The 19,930-nt window shown below is 41.1% G+C and overlaps 1 protein-coding gene across 1 annotated transcript in view; it reads right to left on the bottom strand.

The window, feature by feature from the left end:
- syt1a (synaptotagmin Ia) overlaps positions 1 to 19,930 on the bottom strand; it is a 167,492-nt gene that overhangs the window by 67,157 nt on the left and 80,405 nt on the right. The window contains exon 4 of the mRNA XM_044020704.1: positions 17,433 to 17,537. The gene's annotated coding sequence lies outside the window, so the exon portion shown is untranslated. The remainder of the gene's footprint in view (positions 1 to 17,432; positions 17,538 to 19,930) is intronic.

Here is a 19,930-nt window from a genome sequence, read left to right as displayed (position 1 = left end):
ATAAGATTTCCCTTGGAAAGCAAGATTAAGTATAGTACACATATTTCTTCTATCAACTTCTATTTCAAAGTGATTTTACACTCATACAAACATATTTAAGTGTAGTGTGTACTTTTTTCTGTCACTGTACTCCTGTAAATGTTAAGAACCCATTTATCTCCAGCCTCGTTCTTATCTCGCTCATCACCTTGAGACTCCTCAGGTTTATCTCATAACCCTTCTGTGAGTCTCCATTACTGGATATAGAACATATTTATATTCCTGATTCTTTCTGATAAGAGAAAATAGTGAGGATTTTCTTTCTCATCTTCACCCGATAAGAGTTTTAGAGAAGCGGAGTGACCTACAGTATGTAAATATGTATCTACGAATCAATTACATGTGGTTTTGATGACTGACTCAGGATATGATTGGTCTATTAGCCTATCAGTCATGCTATCTGGGTTTGCCATTATGAATCAGGCTTGATGGTTGGAAGATTGGACACTAACTGCAGGTTGGTTGTGATGAGACGCCCGCGGATCAGTCCACAACCAAATCAATGACCTCCTCGTTCTCCAAACGGACTTTGAGAGCCGCGATCTCTGGAGCGGCAAGGCCGACGTCAGTGGCGATGGTGATGCCAAGTCGCCTGGAAATGACTCCGGGCCGATTGCTGACGTCACCTGGACTCAGACATAATATGCTCGGATCCTTGTTTTTGAAGTTCCCACAGCATCAGTGCACAAAGTGTGTTTACCCGGCGTGAGAAAAACAGTGTAATTATTGCGTTAGTCGGACTAAAACACACAGAAAGTGATTTGTTTTATGTCAAAACAGACACAGGCAACAGCAAATGTTGAGGTGATACGACAGTTGGACTGAAAACACAAAGAAGTGCCCAGGAAAAAGATTCAGAGGTGAATTCTACTGCTCAAAAAACCCTAATTTGGACCCACCCACCCCCTGTACTGCTGCTGTATACACACACAACGCTCCCTCAGTCTGATAGTTTTGTGCCACATGTGAACATTGTTTTTGGCAGCAAACAAAAAAGGCAGTCATTGCATTTTTCAGGTGTTAAACCGAGAAAAAATTGGCGGGATTTCCGATCCAACTTGGTGACTCGCACATTTCGCAAATGAAAAAACTCGTACGAGCACGTTTATCGTTTCCAACAAAAAAAAAATATATATATAAAAAATATAAAAAAGTGTATATTTGTACTAGACACATCAAAGACGGAAAGTCAAAGAGAGCGCAACTATGGCAACCATCTGAATTTTGGCAAATTTCAATCATTGGCCACGGGAAACAGGAAGTGGCCTGTAACTTCGCTGTGCATCGACCGATCTGCTCAAAACCTCATATGCGACTCCAGAGACCGTCCCCGAACACGTCTACGGACATAAACTTGACTCAACCGTTTTAAATCTAGCCGCCGTTTCGCTACGAAACAGGAAGTGGCCTGTAACTTTGACTGATCTGCTCAAAACTTCATACTTGCCACAAGAGACGGACCCTGAACACGTCTACGAACATAAACTTGACTCAGCAGGAATTCAGCCATTTTGAATTAAGCCGCCATTTCGCCACAAAAAATGGAGTGGCCTGTAATTTTGACATTGAGCCGCCGTTTCGCTATGAAACAGGAAGTGGCCTGTAACTTGACCTATCTGCTCAAAACTTCGTACCTGAGACAAGAGACGGACCCTGAACACGTCTACAAATATGAATTTGACTCAACAGGAAGTCAGCCATTCTGTATTTAGCAGCCATTTCGCCTCAAGTGGCCTGTATCTTTGAACGATCTGCTCGAAACGTCATACGTGAGACCGGCCAGAAAACATTCGCTTGAAAGGCCTCAAACACTGAATTAATGCTGCATCGTTTACGTTCACAAAGACCAAACAGAGGCAGAATAATAAACATTAGCAACAGAAATACAAAAATCACAAAAAGTTGTTTGTTTCGACACAGGTGCAGACGTGAATTATTTAACGAGGCCAAGTTTTTATGGACACACACACACACGCACACACACACACACACAGCAGAGGTAAATGTATCCAGGGCGTCTCATATCATCCTGTCATCCTTTATGCTGATGCTAATTTCTCATAAGGGAGAACAGCGTGTGCAGGGCCACGTCGCTCCTGTCCCTTTGGCACGTTGTGACAACACGCGGATGGGAAAAGTTAATAACTAAATAAACACACAAACAGGCACACGCTCGCGCGGTAAAAACAAAACAAACACACAGGAAACCAGAGCGGGAGCGCTGCCCCTGCAGGCACGTCCCTGTCGCTACACGGGGAAAACTTCATTAGGGTGAAACAAATGTGTCCTCGGCGGCAAATCAGTCCCGAGCAGAAGTGAAGTGGCTGCTCGCTCACAATCTTTCTGGACAGTATTGAATTGTACAGGAAGCGACAGCGCGGCTCTGGATAAGCATCTTGAAGACCGGTCTGTAAAATGTGCTTTTTTTTTCTCCCCTGAGAGCAGGTCTGGGTTTTCTTTCTCCGAAGCGTTCCTGCCACGCCTGACATGATCCTATTTTGAATGGTCCTCTGCGGTAATAAGGTCATTTGTCTTGTGCAAAGGAGTGGGGATAGTTGTCATACCCTGAGCTCGGAGATAAATGTGAAAAGGCTAAGGACTGTGCCACTGAAACAAATCTATGCAGTCAACCCTTCTTTTCTTTTTCTTCTTCCCTGTTCTCTCTCTCTCTCAGCTATAGCTGAAGATAAAAACCTTCCACGATATCTGGAAATGAAAGAGAGGATGCAATTAAAAAGCTCAGAGTTGAATGGCGGGTATTTGTTTTTCACTTGTTTATTGATCTTCTGGGGACTGAGTTTTCCCTTTGCTTTTATTTATAGTGTATTACACTGTGTGTGTCAAATACAGCCCTGTCTTCTATAATGTTTAAAAACCTAACCCCGACTAAACACCGACGTTAATCAGGGCTTTTTATCACAAAATGATTCACAAGTATTGAATAAAAAAAGCCATTAAACTGTTATTTTTGTGATTAGGTGTTGCATTGACGACTATTTAATACATTTCTACGATAACTCACCATGTGGAGGACTAACAGACCTTAAAACTGTCATTTCTTTGTAGAAAAGTGAGCAAAAATAATAAAAACAAACAAAACATCAGTAGCAGTATTAGATATTGGCCAATTTCTGATATTACAAACCCTAAAACTGTAACTGTTTGTGATTCAGTGTGATAATAAAAGGTTATTCCATAGATTGTTATGATTAATTACATGGTTATTCACACTGTGAAGGACTAACAGACATTAACAATGTCATTTCTTTAAAGAAAAATGTAAAAATAAGTATTGTTTATTGGCCCAATTATTTAACAATGGGTGCATCATGAAATAAATGACTTTTATTTTATGTTATGTATTAAATATATTAGTGTTTCACATTGTTAACAACACTATTGAAGCCTGTGTATTTTACAGCAGCAGCTTTTCGCCTAAAAATGTATGAAATGCACTCATTTTTCTGTCTCCAACTGCTCATAACGATGATGATGATGATGATAACGATGATTGTTACTGCTCCATAAAGTTCAAAAATCTCTGTGACTCATCAAAGAAAGATGCCGTTTTCTCTGGAGCTGAGCTTTGACTAAAAGTCTTTGACTAAAAGCCTCGATCAGCTCGTGAGTCAGCGTGAACACGCACTCAGTCACGAACAATCACCATTAAACCATTCATTGCAACAAATGGAAATGCACTAATATTTGCACGCCTGTCGCCCTATGTCAGCTCGGAATTGGCACCAGCGACCCTGACCGGTTTTGTGTATTATTTATTGTACGACACCGTATTTTTTTTAAATTTAAAATACACAAGTGCACAACAGCGCACACAGAGAGTCTTTATCGTTGAGGTCAGACATAATAATCACCCACACATCTTGCACTCGCAATCCTCTCAGGGAGCCCACAGTGCTGTGTGAGTGAGAGGGGAAAGCCGATGTGTGCGTCTTTTAGCGATATTTTTTTAACGATATTTTTTAACGATATCTTTTGCATTACTTAAGCAAACAACGTCAAACTCGGTTGGAGAGATATGCGAATAACAGACAGACACACACGGATGTTCTTGCAATTTAGAGATGAATCCAACTCTACCTTTAGTTCCCGCTGTAGACTCGGCGAGGTCTGGCCCTGCAGCCTCAGCCTCAGCGACGCCCACCGCTCTTCATCGTCACTCACTCGCCGTCATAATATCACTTTTTTTTGTTGTTTTTTTTCCTTTTCTTTTTCCGCGCAAGCTATAGTTGGGAATCTGATTATCATACAGGGGATCATGGTCGCCATGGAAACCAAGGACGGCCGCCTGGTGTTAAGCCTTATGCCTCTTACACACACACACACACACACACACACACACATCCTGGAACGTTTGGAAATGAGTGTGAACAGAAATTCAGCCAATAAAAAAGACGGGACAAATTACATCTGGTTTTGAGAGCGAGTGTGTGTGGTCGTGTGGTCGTGAATGAATGAATGAATGAATGAATGAATGAAACATGACCCTGTCACATAGTTCAGTATAAGTGAAGTTGAAATAAAGCATTTTTAAACGACATAAGTCATCAATAAGGCGGCTTAGCGACAGCATATTTAAGCGATTTTCTGAGACTTGTCAATAAAATGGAGGTCGTACAGGCTTAAAATGTGGCTGGGCAATTAAAGGAAAATATCTAATTGTGGTTTATATTTTCAAGTAAAGCTTTTAGCTCTTAATATATATGGATAAGAACTATTTTGTCTGTGTTATGCACGTCCGAAATGATCGTATGATCAATTGGAGACGCCCAATTTTTTCAAATTGTGGCAAAAATCATACGATCAATTTTGCAGTGTTACTGTAAAACTTAAAAGACTCGATTTAACCCCAAATCCCTCATCTGTCACATAGAATCAAGAGTATTGTTCAATTTAACTGTTATTCTTACACTTAGACACAAGAAATAGTTAAATACTCACAAGAATGGTGTCAAATCGCGGGTGGTCTTATTCTACAGACGGAAGAAAACCTCTTTGTTTCTCACAGATCGGCACAAATATCACACAGTCATCATTTCAAATAAGACTAATGATGTCAAAGATTGCCCCAAATGCCCTTAACAATCACATAGAATCTACCGCAGTGTTAAATTGAAGTGTTTTTCATACATTTAAACTCGAAAAAATTGTTAAATACATGCAAGAATTGTGCTGAATTGAACCCTCTTTAGTGTAGCTTTAATTTTAAATTTAAAATTTCATCAAATTTAGATTTAATCTCAGCCTTAATCTCAAATGTTGAGGTTTTTTCTTTCTAACAGAGTGAAAAATAGAGAATAAATCAGCCTGAAATTGAGCAAATTATGGCCAAATTGTAAAAAAGCACACATAGATGTTGTCAAACTTTAATGAAACACCATTTAATAAATGGAGATACTGGTTAAAATTGTCTCGTTTTTTCCTTAAATATGAAGAGTTTTTTTCTGTAATTATCTGTAGTTGATCCAACAAAACAATTATTTATTATTATTATTATTTTTATTATTATTATTATTATTTAGGTGGAAGACAGGAGGAGATAAATGAAGCTGGACACAGAGCGAATCGGAATCTTGGCCGGACCAGTGAAAGGACCGGGCCATCTGTGAACTCACGCTGCACAAAGCTAATCCCATTACTGCTGCTCTCCTCTACTGGAGAGGGACAACTTTACCCTCTTCCTGTCATGTGACCCTTTCAAAAATCACATCTTTGTCGCGAGGACGGCGGGCCGGCGTGCACGCAGACAGGAGAGACCACGAGAGGACGTTTACCTCTGGGACAAAGTGACGTGGAAGGAGATCAATGCAGGAGTCAATAGAGAAGTGTTTAAGAGCTCCATGACCTGACACAGAAAGTCCTTGTGCAGCAGCGGCGACTGACCTCACGACCTTGAGGAGGAGCAGGCGTTGATTGGGTTGTAGTTTTTATTCCTATTCTGTGTTTAATTGTGGCGTTCTGTCCTCAAGTTTGTATTATCTCTTATATTTGATTCCTATTTTCCTTATTTTAATTAGTTTTTTTTTTATCTCTTTAGAGATAATCTCATAATTATGACTTTTTTATCTCATAATTATGACCTTTTATCTCGTAATTATGACTTTTTATCTTGTAATTATGACTTTTTATCTTGTAATTATGACTTTTTATCTCATAATTGACTTTTTATCTCATAATTATGACTTTTTATCTCATAATTGACTTTTTATCTCAAAATTATCTCATAATTATGACTTTTTATCCCAAAATGTCAACTTTTTATCTCATAATTGACTTTTTATCTCATAATCATGCCTTTTTTATCTCATAATAATCTCATAATTATGACTTTATCTCATAATTATGACTTTTTATCTTGTAATTATGACTTTTTATCTCAAAATTTTAACTTTTTATCTCAAAATGTCAACTTTTTATCTCAAAATTCAGAATTTTTATCTCATAGTTTCAAATTTTTATCTCATAACAATTACATTTTATCTCAAAATTGCGACTTTTTACCGCATAATCTCGAAACAGGCTTCCATAAAAACCGTCCTTGGAAAGTGTGTGTCAAAATAATAAGTAAACACAAGCTAAAATGCATAAATGATTTCCTCCAGTGTTTGTGTTGTGTTTTCCATCTTCGCCTCATGATGTCATTAAAGACACTAACAGTGAATTTTGAGTTTAACTTAATTAAACTGTTCCTGGCCAAAAAATGACAACTATAGGAATAATCTTCATACACATGTAGTATCAAAGAGCAAAGAGCATTATTTTTTTTCTCTTCCGCTGTCTTTCTCAGACAAATGAAGGAATAGTTTACGTGAACATGACCCGACTCGCACCACATGCTGCGCTCCCAGGCCACATTTCCCTCCCGCTCAGTGCCAGTCAGGCTCACCGGAGCGTGAGGCGGGCGGGATTGATTGATGGATTGACTGAAGGACTGAAAAGGGGGGGGGGAAAGGTGGGTGTGAGGTAAGAAAGACTCGCTCAGAGGGAGAGAAGTCACGGGGAAAAAGAAGGAAAAAAGAAAAGAAGTGGAGCCTCAGGGGAATCACGAAAAGCTCTCAAACACTTCACTGCTCGACGAATAACGCCAACGACATTAAACCGCATTTTGTTTCCAATTTCAAAGCCGCTGTAAACACTGATCTTTGTGGCATTAATATTTTCCCCGTCACCTACTGTACCACACGTACACATGATATTTCAATTATTGCTTGTGTAAAGTCTGAATAATGCAAATGCAGCACATGTAGATCAATACACAACAACTCGCTGACATTTCGCGTCATTATTTAAACTACAGTGCGATGATTTATTGATTAGATTAATCTGTCTGAGTGTTGTTTTTTTTTTTTTACATAATTAAAACTAACGCTGTGATTTCAGCCTCCAATCAATCAGTTTCTACTTCATTAAACTGAGAAAGTAAATAAGAAAATGTATCGTCAACTATTCACAGTGTTTGTTTCTTGATGATTAAAACAAGCTCTTTGATTTTTTGCTTCACGTGACGAAATCATTGGAACGCAATCATTTTCCAACACTTTCTAACATTTCCTGACATTCTGTGAACCCAAACAACTAATCGAAAATAACTGACTGATTAATCGATTATTAGGGACTTCTTATATATAATATTATATATATAACCAAGCAGTTTGTTTTTTTACTGATTGTGGCTTTCATGGTTGAAGTAATACAAGTCTGGTCTCAATATTTATGTCTTAGTCCGCTTTAACCCCGGGGTTTATTCTGGACTGGGGGAAATTCACTTTCCATTTCCACAAAAGAAAAGCGACGATGACAAAGCAGCTGTTTAGCGTGGTATAAGCTACAGGACTGAACGTGGAACACCTGGTTTTGCTCATTTGGTTTCAAATGTTTCAAGAAAGACATGTTCATCCAACACCCCCCACCCCAACACTACCACCAATACCAACGCCCCAAAAAACTGCAGTCACGACTTTTGGCAGTAGGTGAGAGTGACAGTGGATGAATAATGCATGAGCTCAACGTGTCGCCATTAATCGCAGTAATCACACACACACTGCTAGATCTCCTCACAGCACACACACCTCCATCTTTTATATATACAAATATATATACATATATAGATATAGATATCTATAGATATATATACAGTACATATATATATATATGAGCTTAACATTTCACTTTGTCGCTTCATCTTGGCTTTTCTGAAATCCATCACAAAGTTGTTTTTTGGGGAGACTTCACAGACAAAAATACAACCGCCGCACTGATTGCCAGGCTTTTCAAAAACCTGGCTTTTGTTGCGAGTCCTTGCCAAAAGAATGCGGGGGGAAAATGGAGAGAGAGGACGGTGAGTTTGAATTTGAATGCACTCGCTTGCCTCTCTCTGTTCTCAGCGGGAAGACGAAGGAACATGAAAAGCCCAGAAATGTATCTTTCTTTTTTTTTCCCCCTCTCCTCTTCTCTTACCCTGGCGTTGCAATCATGAAGAAGGAGAAGAAGAAGAATATACAATAGGACTTTAGTTCTCAAATTATCTGTGACAGAAATCCTCGCAAAGAGAATCCGCCAAACATATGGTTTTCTTGTAGTTGTATCCTCCACACTAACACACAGAGACCAAAGACCATTCACTTGCTCGGGTTTTTGGACTGTTGGGGGAACCCGGATTAGCCAGGAGTTCACGAGACGGACTGCAGAATCCACATAAGAAAGACCTTCAGTCAGACCGGGACCCCATATGGACAGAATAATGCTTAATGCTTCATTTAATGCTTAAATTAAATAAAATAATAATAATAATTCAGCTTCAACTAGTGGTGGGAAACGCTAGAGATGCCAAAATACGATAAAATGTGACGTCGACTCCGAGTCAAAGCAAACAATGCCGAACTGTAGATTACGTTAATCTCCAACATTTAAGCAAAGGAAACGTCTAAATCGCAATATTTAACAAAGGAGTCTGGTGGATCAATCAAGAGCCAGAATCACAACCCAACGTTCAGTTGTATTTCAGTTCAGTGACTGTGTCAGGAAGTACTGAACGGTTCTGTGAACAACCTGATTCCAATGATTCAGTTACACCCAAAACAACAACTTTAAGTACCTTAAAGGGGTGGAGTGGCTCAGTGGTTAAGACCGGTACCCTATGTGCGAAAAACATCACGGTCGCAATGGTCGCAAGTTCGATTCCACCCCTCGCTGACTGTACTCAATTGCATTGTAAGTCACTTTGGATAAAAGCGTCTGCTAAATGACATGTAATGTTAAAGGGATACTTGAGTAAAAGTACAAGTAAATTACCTGAAAATTACTTTGGTAGAAGTCACTTTAAAACAATAACAATATTACTTAAGTGTATCAAAAGTCATTTTCTGATATAAAAAGTTTAGAAGTAAAAGTATTAAGGAGTTGGGATTGAGTCATGGAAGCTCAGTGGTAGGACGAGTTGTCTTTCAACTGGAAGGTTGTGAGTTCAATTCCCGACTCTGCTGATCTATGAGTGTCCTTGAGCGACGAGAAGACTAGAAAAGCTCTATATCGGGGGTGTCAAACATACGGCCCGGGGGCCAGATCCGGCCCGCCAGAGGGTCCAATCCGGCCCACAGGATGAATTTGTTAAAATTTCACACTACGATTACAATCTAAACGTAATGTCAAATACAACATTTTTCTCTTCCAGATCCCTGTGACTAAATATTTGTGCCATTTTAGATCCAGTGTGATGTGTAAATAGTACATTTAGGCACGATATTGTTGAAATTGCACTTATATTTCTCAAGAAATGTCACGTTTTGTAAAAATATCCTTCATTAAATGTAAAACAAAGGAGAAAAAAAGCAAGGAGTTCTTGTTGTTCATAGGTTATTATGCTATTATTTTACTATTTTTACTGGTCCGGCCCACTTGAGATAAAATTGTGCGGTATGTGGCCCCAGAAACAAAAATGAGTTTGACACCCCTGCTCTATATGAATACAGACCATAATACCAACTCAGTGCAAGTACAAAGTAATTACAGTAACAAAGTATTTGCATCCGGGCTACGATGACCCCGCCCACTTTGAGGGGCTACTATAGCGATGGAAAACGACGCGACTGATACCAAACCGAGTGAATAGAGCCGAGTCGCGCTTTAACCTGCGAGTGTAAACACATCATGTGTATCAGTATCAGTTCCTCCCACAGTGGGCTCGTCCTCGATGAGGCTGCAGATTACGGAACAGACTCCCGCGTGAACATCAGCGATCGGTGATTAGCCTCCATTTACTGCGAGCTCCCTCACCTTGAGAGCGCATCGATGCATCAGAGGACAAAGTTTGATGTAAAAGATAACCTCCTGGCTTCTTCTTCTCCTTCTTCCGCTCTGTGACAGCCTTTTAACATGATAGAGCCACTTTAATTGTCCCTAAACTGGGACAAGAGTGGGAGGTTACTCGCAGATTACTCGGTGACCTTCTGGTGAAATATCTAATCTAACACTCGCAGGAGGAGTGCGGCGTGTTCGAGGTTAAAATCAGAGATTGTTCCAACGATGAGAACTCGTCTTAGTTACAAGGGTCTTTCATGTGCGACAAGGACGATACCATCTCCCCAGAGCGACTCAATTTTTTCCCGGTAAAAAAAAAACAACCAAAAAACATCACAGTGATCAATCTACAGATTTTAACAAATGTTAAAAAAGGGAATATTTTGTGCTTCGGGAGTTTTAGAATCGGAGGTCAGAGCTTTTTAAGATCTTCAGAATGGTGACTTTGAAACGACTGAATCCATTTAAAGCTACAGTGTGTAAGTTTTGTGGGATTTTTTTTTTTTTATGCCACTGTTCGTGTTTGTGTTTATAGCTGCGTGGATGTTTGCACGTCAAGGCACAGTGTTTGTCGGTTTGTCGCCAGGAAGGGAAAATGTTGGAGAGAAGCCTGAACATAGTCTCAATTTTTTGGCCTGTTTTTGGACATTGGACTTCTGCACAATTATCTCTAATCCCATAGTTTTTTGGTTTTTTTAAATGTGATAAATAATTCATCATAACTTGACTCAACAACACATAAAAAGACGAAAAAGTGAATATTAAAGACAAAAAAACTACCGACTGTTATTGTTGGCGGCCAGCAAGAAATCCGTCACAAGAAAATGGTTTCAAGTAGTTTTTAAGTATATAAAAGTGAATTTATATGGATGTCCATTTAAGGAGTTGCACTAAGGGTTAATTCAAATAAGTAATACATACATAAAGTTACATATTTATGAGAAAGGAAAGAGGAAAGACGTCGTCTTTATTTGAATTAAAGTACCTAATATTAACCAATTTCCTATAGTGTCCATGCTAGCAGCCGTGTTTTCAGTGCACTCTAAGCGCCATGTGTCGTCGGTAACTCAAAGAAACGACTTTAAAAAATGACAAGTCGTGTTCCGCAGCCTGAGTGTCTGTGTCTAACCTTCACACGATACTGCTTCTTCCGCTGTATTACTCCATGGCCGTAGCAAACAAACACAAACACACGCGCGCACACACACACACACACACAGCTCAGAGCAGAGACAGAAGAACGACCACACCTCAGTTTTATGGACGCTGACAGTTGGCGGCAGAGTGAACGCATGAATGCCTCTCGCTACATGACAGCGTGTGCGCGCGCCTCTTTTCCGGAACATGAAAAAAACAAAACAGTTAACTCATGGCTCTTCAATTATGCTAATGTAAACATATACAAATGACCCCGGACAGTTATTAGCCGCCTTGATTAGCAGACATGTGTACGGTGCTTTAGAATAGAGAGAGAGAGAGAGACGGGTGGTGTTGGTGTCCAGTGGTGAGACAAAAGCCTGAGGGAAGAATTTGAAGCTTTAATTGTTTCAGTTGGAGAACGTGACTGGCGGGAGGGGGGCGGATGATCTGCCGCCGCCGCCACTGCACTTGAAGAACACGCTGCAAGGCGCAAAATTAATGTCATGCTGAGCCCGTGTATGCATATTAGAGTGGACATACACACAGACAGTGTGTGAGAGGATGAAACGCATGAACACAAGTGGCTCTTATCTTTCTGACTTAGTCCAGAGATCAAAGACGGGGGCCAGAAATAATCAGTTTTCACACACACTGAGTTCATCAAAGAGGAGAAAAATCAAATTTATTCATGAAAATCTGTGAAAACACCGGGGAAAAAAATGTGTTATTGTTCCCGCGTCAAGTACATCTTTTTTTAATAAGCACGTTGGCTAAATTATTATCTATAAATCAACCTTGGTGCATTTAATCACCCTAGCATGTTTTGGTTTGTCTGTAAGTGTGTCTATGTGCTACAGTTCATACTTTTATACAGTTTATAATGATTATTTTTCATAATTGATTCATCTGTGCATTATTTTCTCGATTAATCGACTAAACTTTAAGTCACTTGTACTTAATATTTAATTTAAATATACATATTTTTTGGGGGGTTATACTGTATAACAAAAAAAAATGCGAATTCGCCAAAATCACGAAAGTTTCTTGTTTAGTCCAAGATGGCCGACTTCCTGTCTTCATTAACTTTTTGGACCGTCCTGATATGATTGACGCGTGTACCAACTTCCATTCATGTATGTGAAACACGACAAAAAGTCACCTGATGAAATTTCGTAAGCCCCTCCCACTTCCAATTTTTTTCACACACATTCACCGAACCACTTTCAGACATAAATTTACACCAGGTCTGATGCGGTCAGCATTTGGGGCAAGGGAAAGGCCTCAAAAACTCCTTATGCTGCCCTGATAAAACTTAGCATCCGTATCGGTAATAGAAAGTCGTGTATAGGTCGCCCTCTAGTGTCAAAAGCGTTAAACTACGAATACAACTGATCTGAATCACAAAATCATAGCGAATTAAAAAAATGTCAATAAAAACAAGCTGTAACTGACTCAAACATCACGTCCTTATCTGCTGTGTTTTCTGTGTTTCATGCTGAGCCGGACAGAGTTCAAACTCCGTGGCAGAGAGAACACACACATTCAGGTTTTATTTATGTGTTTATATATCTCTGTTTTTCGGATGGGAAGGAAACTGGTGTTATTTAGTCACGCTAACCTGGTGAAGCAGCACCGAGCTCTGTTTCCCGGACTCGAGCGCCAGTCAGTGTTGCTTTGTGAAGACAAATAGATTAAGGCTGCGGTAAACACGGCTGTGTAAATCCACTGTGACTCAGTCAGTCAGTGTCTGCTGCTGCAACTGAAATGTTAAAAAACACTGTCACACTCTCGTCCAATCAAAATATGGTTGTGAAGAATCTTTACAGGGGTAAAAATGATCCCTTATCGTCCTGCTTTGAAACGATAGGCAGCCTGTTTCTAAGTAAGAGTCACTTTTTTTTTTTTTTGCTTATTTTAACCATAAAAGGGCCAGAAAATGCTCAAATGTAAAGTGCTTTTGCCCATTTTTCCAGAATAAGTTTCAATATCTGGCAGTTATTTACAATTTACTGCATGTTAAAAATAGTGTTTTAACTATTTAAAATGAATTTTATTTAAAACACTGTAGTTGTACACTAACACCAGATTTTTGCATGTTAAATTTTACAGTATAAAACATATTTTATGTAACTTTTGTTTGAGTTTTGTCTCAATTTCCGAAAAAAGGTGGGTTTTTTTCAACTTTTTTCCTCTCCGGCTTCCTGCGACAGCGCAAGTGAAATTACTGTAATAACCACGCATTGTGCTTTGACGTGCCACTTCTCAGCTTTCAGAAACCGCTGAAATTGTCCCGAAAGCAAACCGTCGCATAATTATGGTAGTGTGCTTTTTTGCAAACGTGTTAAAAACAACGTCATTTTCCAACAATATTCAGGCCGCCTGGATTTATTTTGATTTTACGGCTATAGAGCTGTCCAGAAAAATGTTCAATGAGTGAGTGCTTCTGCTTCCCTTATTTCCCCCAAGATAACTTTCACAACCGTTTATTATATTTATATTTATTTATAAGTCGTTGAGGGCTACCGTAATGACAAGTATATGGGCGCAAAGCTCTATTTGTGATGAGCCAGGAGGGCATGACACTAAATTAAAATCAGCAGGTTTTTCTAAAAGTCTAAGTCTGATCCTGCACTGTCCACATGAGGTGGTGCTGAAAGTCCAGCCTCCCCTCTATAGCTCTGTCCGTGGTCCTGAATCAGGCTTTTCTCCTCCTGCAGAGCGAATCAACATGCCTGGCTGACCGGGTGCAGGCAGAGAGACAGACAGACAGACAGACTGGACCGTTCTCCTTCTGTCTGTCTGTCTGTCTGTAAGAGGCAAACAAGTCTCAGCAGGCAGGCGAGGTCCACGCCCTGTTTGCCCTGGAGGCAGCCGTCGTCCGCACAGGAGACGAGAAGATGGACGGATACTAATCGTGACTACAGTCCAGACGAGGAATAATCTCTTACTTTTTCGCCGAAATGTGCGCGAGATGAGCTGGCGATGAGAGAGCGAGGGAGAGAGCAAACACGTTATCTGCCTCGCGGCGTTTTTTTTTTTTTTTCAAACAGCCGTGGCTTCTGTTTTGACTTTTACAGGGACGCGTTGTGAATGTGCATCCAGCGGGAAACTGTGTGAAAAGAACGGCTGATCCCCCCCCCGCCCACTGCGCCTGCTTGCGTGAGGCCAACCACAATCTCTCCATCCCTCTCTCTCTCTTCTCTGGAGTAGAGTAGCCAGCCAATCAGAGTAAAAGAGCCAATGAGTCACGGAGGAGTGAGGAGCGGACTGCAACGCACTGGACCGAGAGGAGAGGAGCTGCCTGCTCTGGACGGCAAAGCTCCAACGTCCATGGATGGAGCGATCTGCTCAGAGCGTGCTTACAATCTCACACTCACAAAATCTCATCTTCTCCCTGAGGAAATGATTAGAGAGTCTTAAGTCTGCATCACACTCTGCATCTTAACGAGACACGGCGTTGTCGTTGCTCGCGTGCGCCGCGTAGTAAAACCAGGGTGGGGAAAAAAGAAACACCCACTGTAACACTCCAAGGTTGTGTGAAGGTCAGCGTAGCATACGGCCGCCCAACCTGGATCCAAACTGTGTTTTAAAAAGCCTCTCAAAAGAGCAGCTGACAGATAGACAAACTCTCTGCATGTGTGTGAACGAGTGAATGCCAGAGACGTTTATTAACTATTGATGCGACGGGAGCTCACGCAGCTGGATACACATGCCACACACACACAAACACACACACACACACACACGGCAGTTGTTGAATCACATGACACAATGCCAGTGGCTACAGGGTTTTTATATAGAGTCCTTGGATAACAGGCTGTGTAAGTGAGTCCAGATTTGACACATAAATCTAACACTAACAATGGCATGAATGGGAGCATGTGTGCGCCGCGCGCGCGCGCGTGTGTGTGTGTGTGTGTGAGAGCAGATTGTTCAGGTTCCACCGCTGAGCGCTTTAAAACCATTTCCCGACAGGCAGAGTGGACGTGAGTGAGCGCGTCCAGTCGGTGGAGCTTGTAGGAGAATAAAGGATCTGGGGAGAAGAAATGGGGGGGTCTAAATGCCAAGTGGAGTCCTGAATTGGATTTTTGTGTGTGTGTGTGTGTGTGTGTGAATAGAGTGAAGCTACATGTGTTTTCTGCCTTTTAAAAAATATACAGTATATACTGACAGAGTTTGCCTTTGTTTTCATTTAACTGTAATTTAGCATGCATACGTTAGGGACAGTAGGGAACAGAGAGAGAGAGATTGAGTGGTTAATTTCACTTGAATCCGGGATAATGAGGACAGAGAGATAAGGGATGACAAAAGGGGGAAATGACAAACAGCAGCGAAGACAGAGGCCCGTGATTGGATTAGAGCACAACTTCTCCTTAAATGGAGGCCAGTGAGGACGTATTATTGACACAGAGGCTGAATACGGCTGAAAAATACTGAAAAACTGTGTGTTTGGAGCAGCTCAGGCCCCACACATAAACACATCAACAGAAGTCTGGTAAAAACGTAAGACGTAGAGTGATTTAAACAAAATAATTTCTCATTTTGGACCTGAAGATCAAATCCTCACCTTGAATCAGAGCATTATAGTTCACATTTTTGATGGCATCTCATGTATTAATGTTCCATTTGGTTTGAAAAGCTCTAAATCTAGAGGCCATGTTTAATAATCAGCATCAAGTGATTAAAACCTGATAGATGCTGCTGATAGAAGAAGAAGAAGTTTATACAACAAAGTTTATTTTTTGCTACACAACCATTAACTCTCACATTCAGATCTACTGTCAGTCCAGATACAACGGCTAATCCCAAATCTGAACTGTGGGAGGAAGCTGGAGAACGTGGAGAAAACCCTCACAGAAACACTGGGAGAAACCAGGATCCCAAACCACCACGTCGCCCAACTGTTGCTCAATGTTTAAATATTAATATCGGACCAACTTGAAGAAACTTTCTCAACACACAGGCCAATGAGAAAACCCGCCGACTCCTCTGATGAGAACCCTCGTTTCTCCTTTAGCTTGCTAATTAGCCACACTCGTGGCGCGCCTAGCTAAAGCGCAACAACAACGCTAACAACCAGCGTGAAAGTGGGATCCAGAAAAGAAGAAAACACTCTCCTCATGGGCTTGTAAGACAAGCTCATTCAGAAGGTCATAAGGTCAGCCCAGGGCCAAGTGGAAAGGGAACTTGACTTGCAACTGGAGGGTTGCCAGTTTGAGTCCCCACCAGGTCAAAAAAGTGCTGGGTCACCCCTGAGCAAGGTACCCAACCCCCATTGCGCTCCGGGAGTTTCCCCTGCGGAACTGCTAAAGGACTAATTATGGGATGTTGCATGATGAAAGTGGCACCTGCTCACCACGGAGGGCTGTGTGAGATGATCCCGGAGAGACTGACCAAAAATATCGTCCAAAAACATCGGCGATAGCAACTGAAAACACCTCCAACTTCTATTTTCAGTGAAACGCGAGCGGCACTGACACTTCAGAAGAATGGATTATATTATATGTGTAGAAACTCTGATCTCAAAAGCCACAAAGACGAGACAGCTGTAGAAACAAGAAAGTAAGACATTGAAATCCACTCTCGTCATCACATTTTCTTTTCCACTTAAGTCACTCATGTCATGGTAAATCTGACAACCTCTGACATCTCTCATCCTGGAGGAGCTGCTGTCAGAAAGATACTCCTCCTCCTCCTCCTCCTCCTCACGACGTGACTCCTCCAGTCACAAACACAGAGTGTAGTGTCCACACTCATGTGCATGCATCAAAAGCGCCGTGTTCCCTCCATTTCAGGGAGGCATCACATGTATTATTTTCAAAAGCACAAACACTCGTCACATTCCTCTGTGTTAACACCGTCTTCACACACTTCACTGCCACCCTCTCGTGACGGTGATGTTGTTTTCTTTTCTTTTCTTTAGTCGTTTGTTCTCTTACCTGGCAGCACGCTGGCTTCCTCCCTGGATCCTCTTCACAATCCCCAGGAAAAAGGTGGGTTTTTGAAGACAAGTTCTGCTTCTTTTCACAGACGGCGCTTGGTCTCTGAGAAGAAGGGCAACAAAATAAAAAAGACACAGAGAGAGTGAAAGAGAGACAAAAGGTTAAAAAAAAAAGGGAACGTCCTCCTTTTTATTTTCACACGACGGCTGGAGAAGCGCTCACGATCACACTCTCAAACAGAGTCAACAGCTCCAGCGAGCCAACAGCTCACTACCCCCACTCTCTCCTCCTCTCTCTCTCACTCTTCCCGCCCACCTACTCCAGCCCCCTCCCCCCAGCACATCTCTACCTCTCTCTCTCTCTCTCTCCCCATCCCTCCCTCACTCGCTTGCTCTTCTTCTGTCAGACACATCCTCTCCATCTCTCCGCTCACTATTTTCTGACATTTTCTCCACCCACTCACACCTTCTGCTCCAGGAAAACAAATAATCATTTGGAGGCTTTGCACACCTCGTCCACAAACTTATTCTGGGCGTGTAGTTTATTCATTCATTCATTTATTTATTTATTTATGTAGGGGAATATTGAGAATAAAAAAATAAATAAAAGTCACAGAACTTTAGATCAGGGCTCTCAAACTCAAATTACTTGACTGGTAAAAATTGGCATTTCTGATACAATACGATACAATATTTATGATATGATACATACAATAATTTTGATACGATACAGTATGGTATGGTACGCTATGACATAGTATGATACAACACGATACCATACAGTATGATATGATACGGTACGCTACGATACGATGCAATACGATACAGTACGATACGATGCAGTATGTTACGATACAGTACGATGCGATGCAATACGATACAGTATGATATACGTGCGATATATACAGTATGATATGATATATAATACAGTATGATTGATACAGTCGCGATACGATACAGTATGATTATGATGCAGATACTTGCGATACGATGCAGTGCGATACAATACAGTATGATTCGATACAGTGCGATACGATACAGTATGATTCGATACAGTGCGATATAATACAGTATGATATGATAGGGTACGCTACGATACGATGCAGTGTGATACGATACAGTATGATTCGATACAGTGCGATACGATACGTATGATATAATATGATATGCAGTGCGATATACGATACAGTATGATATACGATGCGATACGATACGAGTATGATTACAGTGCGATACGATACAGTGATATAATGCGCTACGATACGATGCGGTGATGCGATACAGTATGATTCGATAAAGTGCGATACGATACAGTATGATATGATGCCGCTACGATGCAATACAGTGTGATGATACACGATACAGATATGATATCGATGCACGATGTGCAGTGTGATGCGAACGATACAGTATGATATAATACGGTACGCTACGATACGATGCAGTGTGATACGATACGATGATTGATACGGTATGATATAATGCGATGCAGACGATGATGCGATGATACGATGTGCGATACGATGATTACGATACAGTATGATATAATATGATGCCTACGATCACGATACGATGTGATACGATACAGTATGATTCGATACAGTGCGATACGATACAGTATGATATGATACGGTACACTACGATACGATGCGATACGATACAGTATGATGCGATACAGTATGATGCGACAAAATACGATACAGTATGATTCGATACAGTGCGATACGAAACGATACGACGCGGCACAACACAACACGACACGTGACGATACAGTATGATACCAAACCATACCATACAATGCGATACGATATGATAACATGTGGTACAATATGGTACAGTATGATATCTCTACAGCATGATATAATATAATACCATACCATATGACAGATATACAAAACAATCCGATGCGGTACAGTATGATTTGATATGATACTTTGTGATACAGTAGACCCTTAATAATTCTGTGTCTGACTGCCAGTGTCTCACACTCCTCCTGTCTCCATCCTCGTGTCTCACTCTGCCTAACTCCGTCTAAACCCGTCTCTCCTCAGCTCCCACAGGTGCATTCCATGCTACTCACGTCGCATTCTTCAGACCGCTACGGTCAAGGGCATTCCCAGAGTAAGTGTATGCTAATGTCTGCCACCCCCACCCTGCCCTGCCCCGCCTCCTCCCGACCCCCAGCCTTGACCAGATGTGGCTCTGTGCTCTCTCCCTGCAGGGAGGGGGCAGCAGATGCAAAGGCAGAGGGCGAACAGAAGCAACAAAACTGTGTGTGTGTGTTCCTCTTCTTAATGGACATGAGATTAGGACCATTCAGGCCTAAAGTCAGGTTTGGTTTTCAGCCACGAGAAGATCCTAACGGCCTGATGTGAAGCCCTAATGACAACATACAGGCTCTTCCATGTTAGACTGTTGTGTGTTTGTGTCAAAAGTGTCTTTTCTCAAGCCAAATCAAGACAAAATTCTGTCTACAACCAAAGAAACTGACAAGAA

This window comes from Solea senegalensis, linkage group LG3 (genome assembly GCF_019176455.1).
Source record: "Solea senegalensis isolate Sse05_10M linkage group LG3, IFAPA_SoseM_1, whole genome shotgun sequence".
Taxonomy (NCBI): domain Eukaryota; kingdom Metazoa; phylum Chordata; class Actinopteri; order Pleuronectiformes; family Soleidae; genus Solea; species Solea senegalensis.
The sequence above is the reverse complement of the archived record's forward strand: the minus strand, read 5'-3'. Positions and strand labels throughout refer to the sequence as shown.